Raw genomic sequence first — 16066 nt, 5'->3', positions numbered from 1 at the left:
CACTTTGCGAGGCCAAGGTGGGCGGATCACGAGGTCAGGAAATCGAGACCATCCTGGCTAACACGGTAAAACCCCATCTCTACTAAAAATAAAAAAAATTAGCCGGGCGTGGTGGCGGGCGCCTGTAGTCCCAGCTACTCGGGAGGCTGAGGCAGGAGAATGGCCTGAACCCGGGAGGCGGAGCTTGCAGTGAGCCGAGATCGCGCCACTGCACTCCAGCCTGGGCGACAGAGAGAGACTCCGTCTCAAAAAAAAAAAAAAAAAAAAAAAAAAGGCTTTTTTTTCCCCTAAGGGTTAACAACAAACCAGCCCTTTGGAAAGACTTGCTTCACCACTGTTATCAACCAACGGCCTGATGCTTTCCCTCAGTTTTGTGATTTTGACAAAACAAGCAAGCAGCATTCCCTCCGGATAAGAGACCACCGACCTAGGAATGATTCTGGCCAGACTAGAGAGGATGCACAGTGAGGGTTTTCATGTTCTCTGCTTCAGCTTTTGATGTCAGAGGGCCACAAACTCCACTCTCAGATGATTGCTAATGCCACCATTTTATTAACATGGGCCCCATGGAGAGGCACGAAGCTCAATTGCACTTCTGCACATTTTTCCTCCTATAAATATTGCTATTGGAATATTATTTGGTACGGCTCCCGTGAAAGATACATTTGCAGAATGTACTCAAATTAGAAGCATCATGTAAACCCTATAATGTAGGAATAGTGCATCAACTTCCCTACACTATAGAAATATCTGCGGTGTAGACATTTCCACAATGACCAAAGATATGTGTACAAGAAAGGTGGCTGCAGCATTCTTTGTAATCCTAAAACAATGAAACCTACCTCATCTCAAAAACTTTATTTTATTTTATTTTATTTTTTGAGATGGAGTCTCGCTCTGTTGCCCAGGCGGGAGTGTAGCGGTGCAGCCTCCACTGGTGCAGCCTCCACTGCAGCCTCCACCTCCCAGGTTCAAATGATTCTCCTGCCTCAGAATCCCAAGTACCTGGGATTACAGGCACTTGCCACCATGCCTGGCTAACAAAAACATTTTGAAAAGGGTTAAATAAATCATGCACAAAGTGAGGAAAAATACTCTTTTCAAAAATGATGGAGAGGATCACTATGATGATGAATGATTCCACTGGTCACATTATTGATAGAGCAATCAGTAAATCCAGGCACATCCTCGGGATATTACTGACCTCCTATTATTAAAATATGAAAAAATGGAGGCATGTAAATTACTCGTTTAAGCGTATAACGGACTGAATTAGAATTTTATCACACCAGAAGTGGGTTCCTAGGTCTCTGTTTCAGGATTCCTGAGTTACACACGTATAAACCCAGGATTTCAGGAGATACCCGGTTAAGAATCCGGTCGGGGAGGTGGGCTGGCCCTTGACATGGATAAGTCACAAATTAGTGGCTTAGGACTCCAGGAAGATAAAATCTTCCCCATTTATCTAGTGATTGACAATGCATGAATACTTTAAAAGCTCGAACAAGCGTCCCTGGGTGGGCTTGAACCACCAACCTTTCGGTTAACAGCCGAACGCGCTAACCGATTGCGCCACAGAGACAGGTACTATCAGTTCTACTGGGCGCTATAGGAAGGGCGCACGCACGAAACTTCCTCCGTCCCTTGCATCCTCAGGGCCCGCCCGGCAGGACGACTGAGCAAGGCCTTGGAAGACCGGAGAGATTGGAGCGGTAAGTCGCGCTGGTCACGTTGGACACCTGCGCGTTGGGAGATGCTGGAGCCGGAAGGATAGCCGAATGGCCTTCGCCCGCCCTGCCCCTCGCCTGCTTCAGAAACCCCCGGAAACGCCCCGGTTGAGACCCCGGCCCGAGCCGCCTGGGGGCCCTAGGGAGGCTGAACGCCCGGTGGCTCCCGGGATGGCTCTTCCCGTTCTTTGCGCCGCCTTCACCCAGTGAGGGAGCCTGTGCCCTCCCTGCCCAGTCGCTTTTGGGGCCGCTGCGGAGCTTCCGCTGCCATCTTCGGATCCTGTGTTCCGCACGGGGGCTCCACCAGGGCAGGGATCGTGGTGAGGGTGGCTCGTGGGTCCCCCTCGCGGGGAGCAGGGTCTGGCACTCACCAGGGCGCAGGACTAGGACTTGTCGAATGAATCCATCCTTTTAGCTTTTAGTCCTTTGAAGAGCCTTGAGAATGGAAATCATGAGAGATTTTTCCATGGGGAAGTTCCTTTTACAAAGCATTTATTTACGTTGACTTCTTGGCACCCCGCGGGGCGGCAACGGGCAGGGCCTCCAGTGCACCTTTTGCGCGGTGCAGCCGCGGGGGCTCAGCTGGGCGGTGGTCGGGTCCTGAGGCCGGAGGGCGGGAGCAGGGGAAGGGAAAAGCAAAAGCGGGGAAAGAAGCCGGGGAGCGGTGGACCAGACGTCCAGACCTCCTGAAAGGCTGGCAGGGAGGCACAGGCGGGATCTTCCGGAGGTGAGAATTTTTTTTTTATTATAGCAGAATGGGGAGGAATTGAGGGGAAAATGGAGATAGAACCTGAAAGAGCCCCAAACGCCAGAACCTGTAGCTCCCCAAGAATAAGATCTTCCAGAAGAACTAGACCCAAAACTAGCCGTCGGGGAACACCGAAGTCCTTGGAGGAGCAACATCCGCATGACCCTCTGTGTTCCTTTAGGCAAAAGGACTTGCTTCCATTGTTTGTTCAATTGTTTGTGTTTGTTAAATAAATAAAACGATTTTCATGTATCTTTGAAATTACTTTGGCGCTACTATTTTATGATTACAAATAATGCGGCAGTGATCATTCTTGTACACTTCTCATTGGCCATTTGTGTATTTCTATAGGGTAGAGGCCTGGAGAGCAGTTGCTCCAGCATAGGAATTACACAGTTTTTGTTTGTTTATTTATTTACTTATTTATTTATTTTTGAGACAGAGTCTCGCTCTGTCACCCAGGCTGGAGTGCAGTGGCGCCATCTCAGCTCTCACTGCAACCTCCGCCTCCCAGGTTCAAGCGAATCTCCTGCTTCAGCCTCCCAAGTAGCTGAGATTACAGGTCCGTGCGAGCCACCACATCGGGCTAATTTTTGTATTTTTAGTAGAGACGGGGTTTCACCGTTTTGGCCAGGCCGGTCTCAAACTCCTGACCTCAAGTGATCTGCCTGCCTTGGCCTCTCAAAGTGCTGGGATTACAGGCATGAGCCACCGCACCCAGCGATTACATGTTTTTTTTTTATATATATCATTCTATTTTCTTTCCTTATTTGGCTTATTAGCTGTAACTCTTTCTTTTGTTATGTCAGTGATGGCTTTAGGGTCCCTAGAATACATCTTTATCCATCTGCCATCAAGTGACATTATACCTCCCCTTCTGGCCTTTATGCTAGTGTTGTCAGGGAATTTGATTTTGGACATGTTATAAACCCCAACATCCAAGTACGTACATAGCAATTTTCAGTCGTCTCCATTTCTTTGTGTAGGTTCAGATTTCTGTTTGGTATCCTTATCCTTAGGCCTGGAGGACTCCTTTCATATTTCTTGTAGTGTGGTTCGGTGAATTCTGTCATTTTTTTGTATGTCTTTAAATGTCCTGATTTCAGTCACATTTTTGAAAGATATTTCAATTTGGCATAGAATTCTAGAATAACTTTTTTTCTCTCAGTACTTTAGGATGTTGCCACTTTGACGCTTTGTCATGGACATATCTTTCCTGTTTTTGTAAACTTGGCATAAAGTGGGTTTCCTGTACTTGTTATATGATTTTTGGATTGTGTATTCAAATTAAAAGTATTAAATTAAAATTAAAATGGCCTGGGTGAGGTGGCTCACACCTGTAATCCCAGCACTTTGGGAAGGGGAGGCAGAGGATCGCTTGAGACCCAGAGTTGGAGACCACCCTGGGCAAGATAGGAAGACCGTGTGTGTGTGTGTGTGTGTGTGTGTGTGTGTGTGTGTGTGTGTGTGTATACACATAAATATGTATATATATTATATGTATGTATGTATATATAAGTCCTACAGTCATCTTAAGTTCCACCAACAGTGCGCTTAAAGTAAAATGTGCCCAACCTGAGGCTCAAACTTACCTGCTGGCACGCAATTTGTGTTTGTGAGACAATCTCAACAGCATTTGCTTTTTCTGGCATAGTGGTTTTCCTGTTTTCCTCACATGTGAATGTCTTCAGTGCAAAACCTGTCAGAATTCATTTCCTTTGCTAAAATGTTTTAAAATAACTCTTACTTCAAGTAAGTGCATTAAAAATAAACTTCTCAGTTGCATCCCTGGAATCCATGGAAAGTCCAGGAGAGACAATCAAGTGCTACAGGATCAAGCCCAAACAGAACAGGACTAGGCATGGCTTCCTCACTAGGAGCCAGGCCAAAGTCATCTCCTTTGGTCTCCAATGGAGGCCAGAACTCGGTTCACCTGCAACGGGAGGACCTGGCCCAGAAGAGGTGGCCTTCATCTTCATGGTGCCTTCAGACAGGAAATCTAGGATTTCTTTTCTTCTCTTTGATCTACTTCCAACTCTCCCTTTCTATTTATTTATTTATTTATTTATTTATTTATTTATTTAAGACAGAGTCTTGCTGTGTTGCCCAGGCTAGAGTGCAGCGGGGCAGTCTCAGCTCACTGCAACCTCCGCCTCCTGGGTTCTAGAGATTCTCCTGCCTCAGCCTCCTGAGTAGCTGGGATTACAGGCGCTCGTCACCGCGCCCGGCTACTTTTTGTATTTTTAGTAGAGACAGGGTTTCACCATCTTGGCCAGGCTGGTCTCGAACTCGTGACCTCGTGATCCACCCACCTCGGCCTCCCAAAGTGCTGGGATTACAGGCGTGAGCCACCGCATCTGGCCCTCCCTTTCTATTTCTTCAAGACCTTTTTCGGATCCCTCCTGCGCAGGACCTAAACGGGCGGTGCCCTTACCCACTGGTCCCTCCCTGCCTGGTGTCTTCGGAGCCCTAGCTCACCCGGAACGTTACTGCCCGCCGGTGACAGCGAGAGGACCAAAGAGGACAGCGGGTGCGGTGGGAACCACAGAGTCACCGCGCACCTGCGCCTCGCGGGCTCCTCGCAAATTGAATAAACGCCCCCTGAAGCTTCTCTTCAAGTCACAGGGAAGGGGAAGGTGGCTGCCGACCCAGCGGGAGAAGCCGGCCCTGCCCCTGGTCCTTGAAGACAGGTTTGGCCAGGCTGATTTTGACTGGTAGGCCCAAAGAAAAGCCTTAAGGGCAGACCAAACTCCGACAGGCTCCGAGCTTAAGGCTTTCAAACGTCTGATCGTTTTCAGCTTGGTCAGTAAAATCGATCCCGCCTTTATCAGGAGATTCCTTTGCCAAAGTTCAGAGACCTGGGGTTCCTGCTGCTTGCCACACAGAAAACCAATCACTGAGACGGTTATTGCCAACGAAGAGGCTTTAATAGGGTGCTGCAGCGGAGGAGATGAGAACTCAGTCTCAAATCCATCTCCCTGACCAACCAAAACTAGAGGCTTAGATGGCAGGGAAAAAATGTGACAATGTGTAAGAAAACAGGAACTAGACCAGGCGTGGTGGCTCACGCCTGTAATCCCAGCACTTTGGGAGGCCGAGGCGGGCGGATCACGAGGTCAGGAGATCGAGACCATCCTGGCTAACACGGTGAAACCCCGTCTCTACTAGAAATACGAAAAGAAATTAGCCGGGCGTGGTGGCGGGCGCCTGTAGTCCCAGCTACTCGGGAGGCTGAGGCAGGAGAATGGCGTGAACCCGGGAGGCGGAGCTTGCAGTGACCCAAGATAGCGCCACTGCACTCCAGCCTGGGAGGCAGAGGGAGACTCTGTCTCAAAAAGAAAAAAGAAAAGAAAAGAAAAGAAAAGAAAGAAAACAGGAACTAGGGAGGGGCAAGGAAGCAATCAGGATGAATGAGGGGTCCGGCATCTCATTGTCTGGGTGACTTTCAGTTCTTTGATATCTTTTTTGAGAGGCCTGAAGGAAGGAACTCAAATAAAACAAATATCGAGTTTCAAACTTTCAGATCAGAAGGGTCCATTTCTATGTTTATCCAAAAATCTACGTATGGGACTATTGGGTGGGTTTCAGACCAAGAAAGAGTGTGCATATCAAAGTCTGCGGTTAACCAAAGAGAAAACATAATTTTCCGACCAATAGGATGTGTAGGGGTCAAAGAACGACCAGCCTACAGTACTGTTTATTGGCCTGAGCATACGGAAGGATGAAGTTGCACCAGCGAAATGGGATTAAGCTGCAGGTGCGGGCTGGGCGCGGTAGCTCACACCTGTAATCCCAGCACTCTGGGAGGCTGAGGTGGGTGGATCACTTGAGATCAGGAGTTTGAGACCAGCCTGACCAACATGGTGAAACCTCGTCTCTAATAAAAATACAAAAATTAGCCGGGCGTCATGGCGGGCACCTGTAGTCCCAGCTACTAGGGAGGCCGAGGCAGGAGAATTGCTTGAACCCAGGAGATGGAGGTTTTAATGAGCCGAAATTGCGCCACTGCCCTCCAGCCCGGGCAACAGACCGAGACACCTTCTCAAGCAAAAATAAAAACAAAAAGCTGCAGGTGGAAAAATAGCCTGGATTTTGGTTCAGAGCCCCTGGGGCCTTCCTCAGTAGTTTTCTCTTTCCTTGAAAAAGGAAGCCTGTCTCAGTCTCTGCATCTCTCTGAGTCCTTTTGGAGATTGAGGATGGTGAGGTCTCAGTGCTTGGCCCCCTTCTAACTCTGGGTACCTCCCCTCCCGTGGGTCAACCTGGTCCAGTGCACAGGCCCCAGCTCCGACGACCATCTCCCCCCTACCCTTTGCTCCCAGCAAAGGCCATTTCTAGGTCAGTTGTGAGGTAGAGCCAGGACAGGGCAGCTCGCTCCGAGATTTTTGGCTCTCGAAGGCCTTGAGCGCTGTGGTTCTGCAGAACGCTGTCTGCCTCTTGTGGAGGAACTGACACCCGCTGGAGAAAGTGTGGAGGGAAGCGAGGGCTGCACCTGCACGCAGGAGCTGAGGCAAGCGGCGGTTCCCAGCTCTCAGTGCAAAAGACATTTGTCATCTGAGAGGCTGGACTCAGTTATTATAATTTTCAATTTTGTCAATAAAAACCGAATGGAAATTTGTTTTCTTACTTGTAGAAACCTCCTCACAAGACCTCCCATCTTACATTCCAGGGAGAATTAGCAGGGTATTCCACCAAGACAGGTTAGACTGCGGTTCTGATCTGCAGGCGTCGATGCCCTGCGCCGGGGCACCAGGGCACGGGCAAAGCCCTCCCCCTACACAAAGCAAGGGTGTTATGTCTACAACCAAACGGGGACACTAAGAGCCCCCAACATGCACGGTTTTCATTCCAAAGAAAACCACCAGTTCTGAGTACAACTTCTACCTGGCTCTATTAACTGAGTACACGTTTCCCCAGCACAGAAATCCTACAAACTCCCGTGAATGCTGTGGTGAAAAGCAGGAGCTGCCAGGGCAAGATGGATCGCACCTGTAATCCCAGCACTTCAGAAGGCTGGGCGGACCACTTGAGCCCAGGAGTTGGAGCCCAGCCTGAGCAGAATGGTGAAACCGCTACGAAAAAAGAAAAAGAAAGGAAAGAGAAAGAGAAAGAAAAGAAAAGAAAAAAAAAGAGAAAAAACTAGCCGGGTGTGGTGGTGTGTGGTTGTCCTACTCGGGAGCCTGAGATGGGAAGATCGCGCCACTTCTCCAGCCTGGACGGTACAGCGAGACCTGTCTCAGGGAGGGGGGGAAAAAAACAGCAAAAAAAACAGAGGCTAAGAGGTAACTCCGAGGATGACAGAAAACACCAGAGTTTTTAAGAGATGTTAGAAGCCCTGGGAGCACTGAACAAACCAGAAAGCTCCCGATCCTTGATCCCTGAGCTCCACCTAGCAAGTACCGCGGCAGCTAACCTGGGAAACAACCCCAACCAACAGAGACTGAAATTCGCCTCCCAAGAGAGAAAGTGGATAGTTCTAAGCTGTCCCCAAACATGACCTCACAAACGAAAACTAACCGTTGTGAACGGAAACAACTGACCGGACAGAACACAGCCACAAGACAAAAACACTTAGGGCTCACCTACTATTCACACCACAAAAGCACCAGGGGAAAGCGCGAACGTAGTCCCCCACTACCACAAATCACGCAGTCGAGTTTCCCACATTTGGGGAAATCGCAAGGGTCAGCACGTACAGAGTACAATGGATAAGCCTCACCCTGGGAAAACCACCTTCGTGATTATAGTATCTCTCCCACCAGATAAGTATGAGCTCTTGCACCTCCGCCCCGCCACAGCCTCACACGCTTCACCCTTTACACGCACGGTCACTTGCCCCGCGCACCCCCCCCCCCCCCCCCCCAGCCCTCCTAGCCCTGACACACAGCTGGGACTCTCAGGTCCGACCAGCGGTCCTGAACCCGCTCCCACGGCACAGGAACTCCTTCGTGGCGAAGCAGCAGCCCCTGCTCTGCCTCATCTACATAGAAATCGCCCTATCCGTGATGTCACCGACAGCGCCTTTCCCAGTCCCCGTCTGCTCTTCCGCCCCACCCTCGGCCGACTCAGCCGATCAACCCGCTGCCGGAGCTGGCGGAGGAAGTGACGTCTGTCTCTTTCTCCTTTTCCTCCTGCCATTGTCCTTTGGGGAGGTGCGCAGAGACCCCGCGTCTGGTCTCCCCCTAAGACTGTGGTACTTGATCTGTGTCCTGCAGAGAACCCTTCTGGCGGCCAACAGGAAGCTTGTGCACCCTTCTTCAGATAATGTCTTTTAATGCGCAGACTTGAACGTTTAGGATTACAAGGAAAACCGGTTCCTTTCAAACCTGTTTATCTTTGTGATGTAGCATTCCGCTTAAAGTTGAAAGCCGTTCAATGTCAGAGAGAAAACATATCTATGAAACCAGAGAGGCTGCTCAGATGGGTTGCAAACTAGCCATCCTTACTGGTTTTACCACTAGAAGTGTTACAAACACAGTTGTCCAATTTTATGAATCTTGAAGGGTTTTTTGTTGTTGTTGTTATTTCAAATACAGTGTAATACAAAAATATGTGGCCCCCGCAGAGACGATTGGACACTCTCAGGCATGGTGATGGACTTTGTCATCTCTTCCACGGCCATCTCAGAACCTTAGTGCTTACCTCATATTAGTATTTTATATTCTCCAAAGACACAAAAATAATCCCAATTTGACAAAACAAACAAACAGAACAACATCTAGGGCATGTCTTATTTGAGGTGCTTAACAAATGACTGGATCATCTCCCTTGTATATAACCCAGAAAACACTGTGAAGTAGAGCAAAATTGGAAAGCCCAAGTCAAAGACCATTTGCAAATTTCAAGTAGATTCCAGTCTGTTGCTCAAATCACAAAACATGAAATGGAGGGGTCTCCCTTGGAGACCATAAAGTCTGTGACATGGTGGCCAGTTGGGTCACTGGAAAACATGGCAAAATATTGAAAATGAGGGATTAGGTGAGAGTGTAGCAACTGAACACTAAATGCTTGATCCAGGTGCCATTCCCTGGATACTGACAGGGAGACACATTGTCCAGGTAATACTGGAAAAATACTTTCTATAGTGTAAACCACAAATAAAATTCCAAGCCCCTCAACTATTTGAATGCACCCCTCCTCTCAGCCAGGGTCATTCCAAAGTTAACCTGAAAAACTGGTTCAGACCATGATGGGAAGTAGGGGTCAGATATGCCTCATTATACCCTCCTCCCTTTGGAATTCAGGCACAACTGACCAGCACATCCGACCAGGCCCAACTGACATTACAACAGCGATCTTAAGACTTTTTGTAGCAATAAGACACCAAACTCCAGGCTGACTCTAGTGTAGCATTACATGACAGATAGCAGGCCCTGAAAGAAATAAAAATATTTTACCCTAAAATACATTTTTTATCATATTTTGAAATGTCCCTACAAAGTTGTCTCTTGGGGAGAAAGTCTACATGCTATAGGGAATCCCTTTCCAGGCCTTTTCCCTAATCTAGGCACCTTTTTAAGTGTGATAAGAAACATTTACAATCAATTCTCTCTGAAGCCTGCTACCTGGAGGCTTCATCTGCATAATAAGAGCAACCCCTTAACACAGAGACTCCCGTCTATGGATTCCAGGTCTTTAGATAAACTCTTTCCACCAATTGCCAATCAAAGTATCAGAAAATAACGGCTGGTAACTATGTAATTATGCATATATATGAGTAGAATTTTGGGGGTGGGCACAGTGGCTCATGCCTGTAATCCCAGCACTCCCTCAGGAGGCTGGCAGATTGCCTGAGTCCAGGAGTTTGAGACCAGCCTGGGAAACATGGTGAAACCCCAACTCTACAAAAAAAAAAAAAAAATTAGCTAGGCATGGTGGTGAGCACCTGTGGTCCCAGCTACTCAGGAGGCTGAGGTGGGAGGATTACTTGAGCCTGGGAGGTGAAGGTTGCAGTGACCCAAGCTTGCAACACTGCACTTCAGCCTGGGTGACAGAGGAATGGGCCTTCACTAGACACTGAACCTGCTGGCAACTTGATCTTGGACTGACCATCCTCCATAACTGTGAGCAATAAATTTTTGTTGTTTATAAGTTACTCACTCTGTGGTATTTTGTTATAGCAGCACAACTGGATTAGGACATCAACCTGACCTTAAGAAATCATCTCAATTCAGTCTTGGCTCTGGTGGGAAACAAGGGGCACACTCGGATGTGTGATTTAAAGAGAGTTGTGTTTTTTTTTTTTTTTTTTTTTTGAGATGGAGTCTCGCTCTGCCGCCCAGGCTGGAGTGCAGTGGTGCCATCTCGGCTCACTGCAAGCTCTGCCTCCCGGGTTCATGCCATTCTCCTGCCTCAGCCTCCCGAGTAGCTGGGACTACAGGCGCCTGCCACCACGCCCGCCTAATTTTTTGTATTTTTAGTAGAGAGCGGGTTTCACCACGTTGGCCAGGATGGTCTCGATCTCTTGACCTCCCAAAGTGCTGGGATTACAGGCGTGAGCCACCGCGCCCAGCCTAAAGAGAGTTTTATGAAGAGAATATTTATAAATATAATATGGACAGGATCAAAACAACCCAACCAAGGACTGAGAGGCGCTCAGAATCTGGAATCAGCAGAGAAGTTGTATTGCCTCTAGGACTGGATTGTTGTATAAGTCTGTTCAGGTTGCCATAACAACCTGGACAGGACAGTAGTCATGTCCAGTGATCCTCCCCAAGACAACAGTTCTCTCTAGTAACTATGGTTTTCCTTTCTCATTTCAATTGCCACCTCAATTGACTGAAATGTGAACACCAACTCCCGCACTTAAATGTTGAAGCCCTAACACCCACTATGATTTATGCAGCTGGGGCCTTTGAGAGGTAATCAGGATTAAAAGAGGTTATGAGAGTGGTGTCCTCATGCTGAGATTAATGCCATTACAAGAAGAGAGACACTAGAAAGCTTGCTTGTCCGCCTTCCCCCTGGTGCACGAAGAAATGGTCACATGGGCACACAGTGAATCTATAGCCACTTACAGGCCACAGGAAGAGACCTTAGAAAGAAATCCGCTTTGCTACCACCTTTATCTTGGACTTCCCAACTTCCAGAAGTGTGAGAAATACATTTCTATAGTTTAAGCCACTTGGTGTATGGTATCTTGTTATGGCAACCTGAACAGACTTATACAACAATTAAGTTGCCTTTCCACTGATGGACTTAGACACAATCTCTTTCCCAAAAAAGAGCTATATTTAGCTACTTTTCTTTTGCATATTGTTCCATTTGCAGCCACACTATTTGTCTTCCCCCACACCACTTCTATCACCAGGAATCCATTTTCCTTGTTTTCTTTTTAATATCGGGAGCCTCTGCTCACTGCACTGCATAGTCCTTGGGGCTTTTTTTAAACTTTATTTTTAACAATCATTTGAGCAGAAAGTAGCCAATTCAGTTCTTTAATTTCCTATTTTATTCTTGGTTTGAAACTGACCTGATTGTGTCCCTTTTGTTATGACCAGTTACTTAGAAGCCATACAGCCCACAAGGTACCCTTGGGTATAAATCCAACTTCTTCATTTTAATGGTGAGAAACCAAAAGCCCATGTTTCCTGATTTCTGGCCCAGCACTGGAACCGTTTTCATGGTCAATTCATCATACATTTTAATAGTGATATTTTATATTTGCATAATTTTATTGCCTTTGCAATGGGCTTTCACATCTATCTTCTCATGTGTATACAGTTTAAAGGCCATTTTTACCCACTATCTCCTAATCATATCGACCACAGCCTCAGGAAATGTCTGCTCTATTATTTCACTTGCCTGTCTGGGTTCTTGGGCAACAGCATAGAATCCTGCACTGTGTTTTCCCTCACGCTTTCTCACCCTCTGCAGAACAAATTTTTGTTACGTGCCTTATTATCATGGTAATATTGGCCTTCAGTCCTGTACAGAAGCATTAAAAATGTGCGTAATGTATATCCTTTTAAAATGTTATCCTAAGAAGCATCTTTTGGAGTTAAGGAGAGTTAGATGAATAAAGAAAGAATATAGTTTCTCCTAAACAAACCCACTAAGAAAATCATGGAAAGAATTATGACAACTATGAAAATGAAGGAGGTATACTTTGTCAACAAAAGCAAAATAACCAAGCTACTCTTAGACATAATCTCACGTTATCTTTCTGTAGTGCTCTAGCATTTTCTAAGCCTTTTCACACACTGTTATCTCTTTTTTTCTTTCTCCTTCTAGAAATTAATTATGACTTTTCCTTTCAAAAATGAAGGACTTTTTTTTTTTTACTCTTTTCATTTTTTCCTGAGACCATATGTCAAAGGGAATGTGAGGAACAACTTTGGTGTGGTAATAGCCAAATTTCTCCAGGTCTGCTCCTCAAGCTTGCAAAGTCAAGACTGGCAGAAGTGGTGATTTTTACCTCAAATAGTTCATGATTTCTTTTTTTCTGAGCTTATCTTACCCTGAGGATATCAACTATCATGTATTTTTTTTTTTTTTGAGATGGAGTCTCACTCTGTTGCCCAGGCTGGAGTGTAGTGGCATAATTTCGGCTCACTGCAACCTCCGCCTCCTGGGTTCAAGCAATTCTCCTGCCTCAGCCTCCCGAGTAGCTGGGACTACAGGCACGTGCCACCATACCCAGCTAATTTTTTGTATTTTTAGTAGAGACAGGGTTTCACCATGTTAGCCAGGATGGTCTGAATCTCCTGACCTTGTAATCCACCCACCTTGGCTTCCCAAAGTGCTGCGACTACAGGCGTGAGCCACGGCGCCCGGCCTGGTCATGTATTCTTTTTTTTTTTTTTTGAGACGGAGTCTCGCTGTGTGGCCCAGGCTGGAGTGCAGTGGCGCGATCTCAGCTCACTGCAAGCTCCGCCTCCTGGGTTCACGCCATTCTCCTGCCTCAGCCTCCCGAGTAGCTGGGACTACAGGTGCCTGCCACCACGCCCAGCTAATTTTTTTGTATTTTTAGTAGAGACAGGGTTTCACTGTGTTAGCCAGGATGATCTCGATCTCCTGACCTCGTGATCTGCCCGCCTCGGCCTCCCAAAGTGCTGGGATTACAGAAGTGATGGTCATGTATTCTTTAAAGAAGGAGTAAAAGTCTAGACCCTAGCCTATGCCCTTCTGTGAGAATTTAGAAAGTAGGAGGTAGGGGGCCAACAAATCAGGATGAAAATCGTCTGATGTTACCCTCAGAGCTTGATCACTCCTTGTTCTATACAAAAACACATCTCACTAGGTTACAGTGACCCTCAGAGAATTCTCCTATATCGTTGATTCTGGATTCTGTTCTTATCCAAGGGCTTTATCTCTTGATTATAATCCACCTGGCCATTGGGCTGTAATGCAGGGAGGTAGAGAGGGAATGCTCAAGAACCCACAAGTCTGCCTGCACTTGTAGCCTTCCCCTCTCCAACCCATCCAGGCCTCTGCACTCCCTGGTATCATCCCCACTGGTTATGGCTGGAATGATACTGCCTCATGCTTTTCTGTCTCCTCGTGATTTGGAAGTGGGTAATTAGCACATTTTAAAACCTTACTCCCAGCATTTTGCTTTTCTACTACACACACTTTTGTCCACCCTGGGCTGCTCATCTTTTCCCTCTCCATACTCAGACCCCATGATCCAAACACTGTCTCCACAGGGATATTGCATCTATTTTTTTTTTTTTCTGAGATCATCAACCTCCATTTTCCTTCTGTGATGTCTCCAGAGTTGACTCCAGAGGTGTGTTAGGGTTCACTAGAGAAAAAAAAGCAATAGAGAAAAAATGTAAATACATGTTCTCAGCCTCCATAATCACATGAGCCAGTAGTGAGATTTATTATAAGGGATTGGCTCATGTGATTATGGAGGCTGAGAAGTCCCATACTCTGCAGTCTGCAAGCTGGAGGCCCAAGAAAGCCAATGGTGTAATTCAATCTGAGTCTGAAGGCCTGAGAATCGGGGAAGCTAATGATGTAAATTACAGTCTCGGGGCAGGAGAACATTGGATGAGATGTCCTAGCTTAAGTAGTGAGGCAAGATAAAAAGGAGGGAATTTCTTCTTCCCCCACCTTTTGCTCTATTGAGGCCTTCAGTGGATTGAATGATGCCCAACCACATTAGAGAAGGCAAACTACCTTACGAGTTCACTGATTCAAATGCTAATCTCAGACATACACATAACAATGTTTAACTTGGGCACCCTATGGCCTACTCAAGTTGACACATAAAATTATCACAAGGAATATCAAGCCAACAGATTATTAGATCATTAGCTTCTCTCAGAGATTTGTATATAATTGCCCAATTAAAAAATCTTACCCAGTTTTAATGTTCATTTGCCAATGAGCTATTTTAAGGAGAGTTTCTTTGCTTTTAATGTGATATTCAAGATTTGGTCTTGGCTGATGTGTTCTTGGCTGGTGATACAAAGAGCATATCCAACTTAAAGGGGATATACCTGAAGCTCAGGCTTCCAAAAAAGCCTTAGACAGTCTATCAGTCAAGATTCAATCAGAGAAAGAAACAACCACCAGGATATGTGTGTGTGCCTATGTGTGCATCCGTGTGTGTGTGTGCGTGTGTGTGTAGATAGATGGTTAGAGATTTATAAATTATATTTTAGGTTATACATAGATATACATAGATGTGCTGGGAATGGATCCCAGCACACACACATCTATTCCCACACACACACACACAGTATTGCAAGGATATAGATAGCAAGATAGATAAACAGATACACACACATATATCTCAATGAGACAGAGAGAAAGAAGTTACAAAGATTTGTTCTTACACAATTATAGGAGCAAGCTAAACAATCTCTGTAAGGCTGTTTCCTTTACATTTTATACTAGAGCTTGAAATCCTCAAGGCAGGGAGTTGAGTGGGAAGATGGAGTTATGGACAGGAGAACAAAAACAAGCTGGAACCCACCAACACAAGTTGGAAGCCACAAGCACAAACTGGAAACTGTCAGTTCTCCCTGCTGCTAACCTTGATGATAGTCAGGCTTTGCCAGAGAAATTAGTCCTCCTCATCACTGTGCTTAACATCTTTCCCAGAAGTTAAAGAAGCTAAAGGAGAATTCAGGGGAAGATAAAGCAGTTGCAGGCCCTGCTGCTGTCCCGACAGCAATGAAGTAAGTCAGTGCATAAGCGCATGAGCTGCAGACATGCCTGGTGACCCTGCCTGGACTTTTGAGAATATAAAACAATATGGCTGCTATTTTGGTTCCACATTCCAACTGTAATGCAAAAACAAAACAAAACTAGTCTCTCATGGCCCTCCTTACCCTGTAACATATAAGGAAAAGAATTCTGGGAAATGTAATTCGGCCTAGTCAAATCTCTATGGTTTCTCGTTATCTCATCATATGCCATCTGCAAGTCCCATGAAATTAAGAATTGAAATCAGGATCTTGAAGAGATATTATCACTTCTATGTTCACTGCAGCACAGTTTACAATAACCAAGATGTGGAAACAGTCTAAACCTCCAACTGTGGGTGAATGGATAAGAAAAGGTGATATACAATAGAATGTTATGCAGCCTTAGAAAAGAAGAAAATCCTGCAATATGTGACAACATGGATGAACCTTGA

At 46.3% G+C, this 16066-nt stretch overlaps 2 non-coding genes and 1 pseudogene across 2 annotated transcripts; all 3 read right to left on the bottom strand.

Annotated features, from left to right (window-relative positions):
* Positions 1–277: 277 nt before the first annotated feature.
* LOC134809773 (uncharacterized) lies at positions 278–7026 on the bottom strand (annotated as a pseudogene).
* On the bottom strand, positions 1509–1582 carry TRNAN-GUU (transfer RNA asparagine (anticodon GUU)). The gene has a single exon. It is a non-coding gene; the product is annotated as a tRNA-Asn (tRNA).
* Positions 7027–8078: 1052 nt separating the features above from the next.
* Positions 8079–8242, bottom strand: LOC129138456 (U1 spliceosomal RNA). Its single transcript, XR_008541709.1, has one exon. It is a non-coding gene; the product is annotated as a U1 spliceosomal RNA (small nuclear RNA).
* Positions 8243–16066: the final 7824 nt, after the last annotated feature.

The sequence above is a fragment of the Pan troglodytes genome, chromosome 1 (genome assembly GCF_028858775.2).
Source record: "Pan troglodytes isolate AG18354 chromosome 1, NHGRI_mPanTro3-v2.0_pri, whole genome shotgun sequence".
Classification (NCBI taxonomy): domain Eukaryota; kingdom Metazoa; phylum Chordata; class Mammalia; order Primates; family Hominidae; genus Pan; species Pan troglodytes.
Note: the sequence above shows the minus strand (reverse complement) of the source record. Positions and strands in the feature narration are given on the sequence as shown.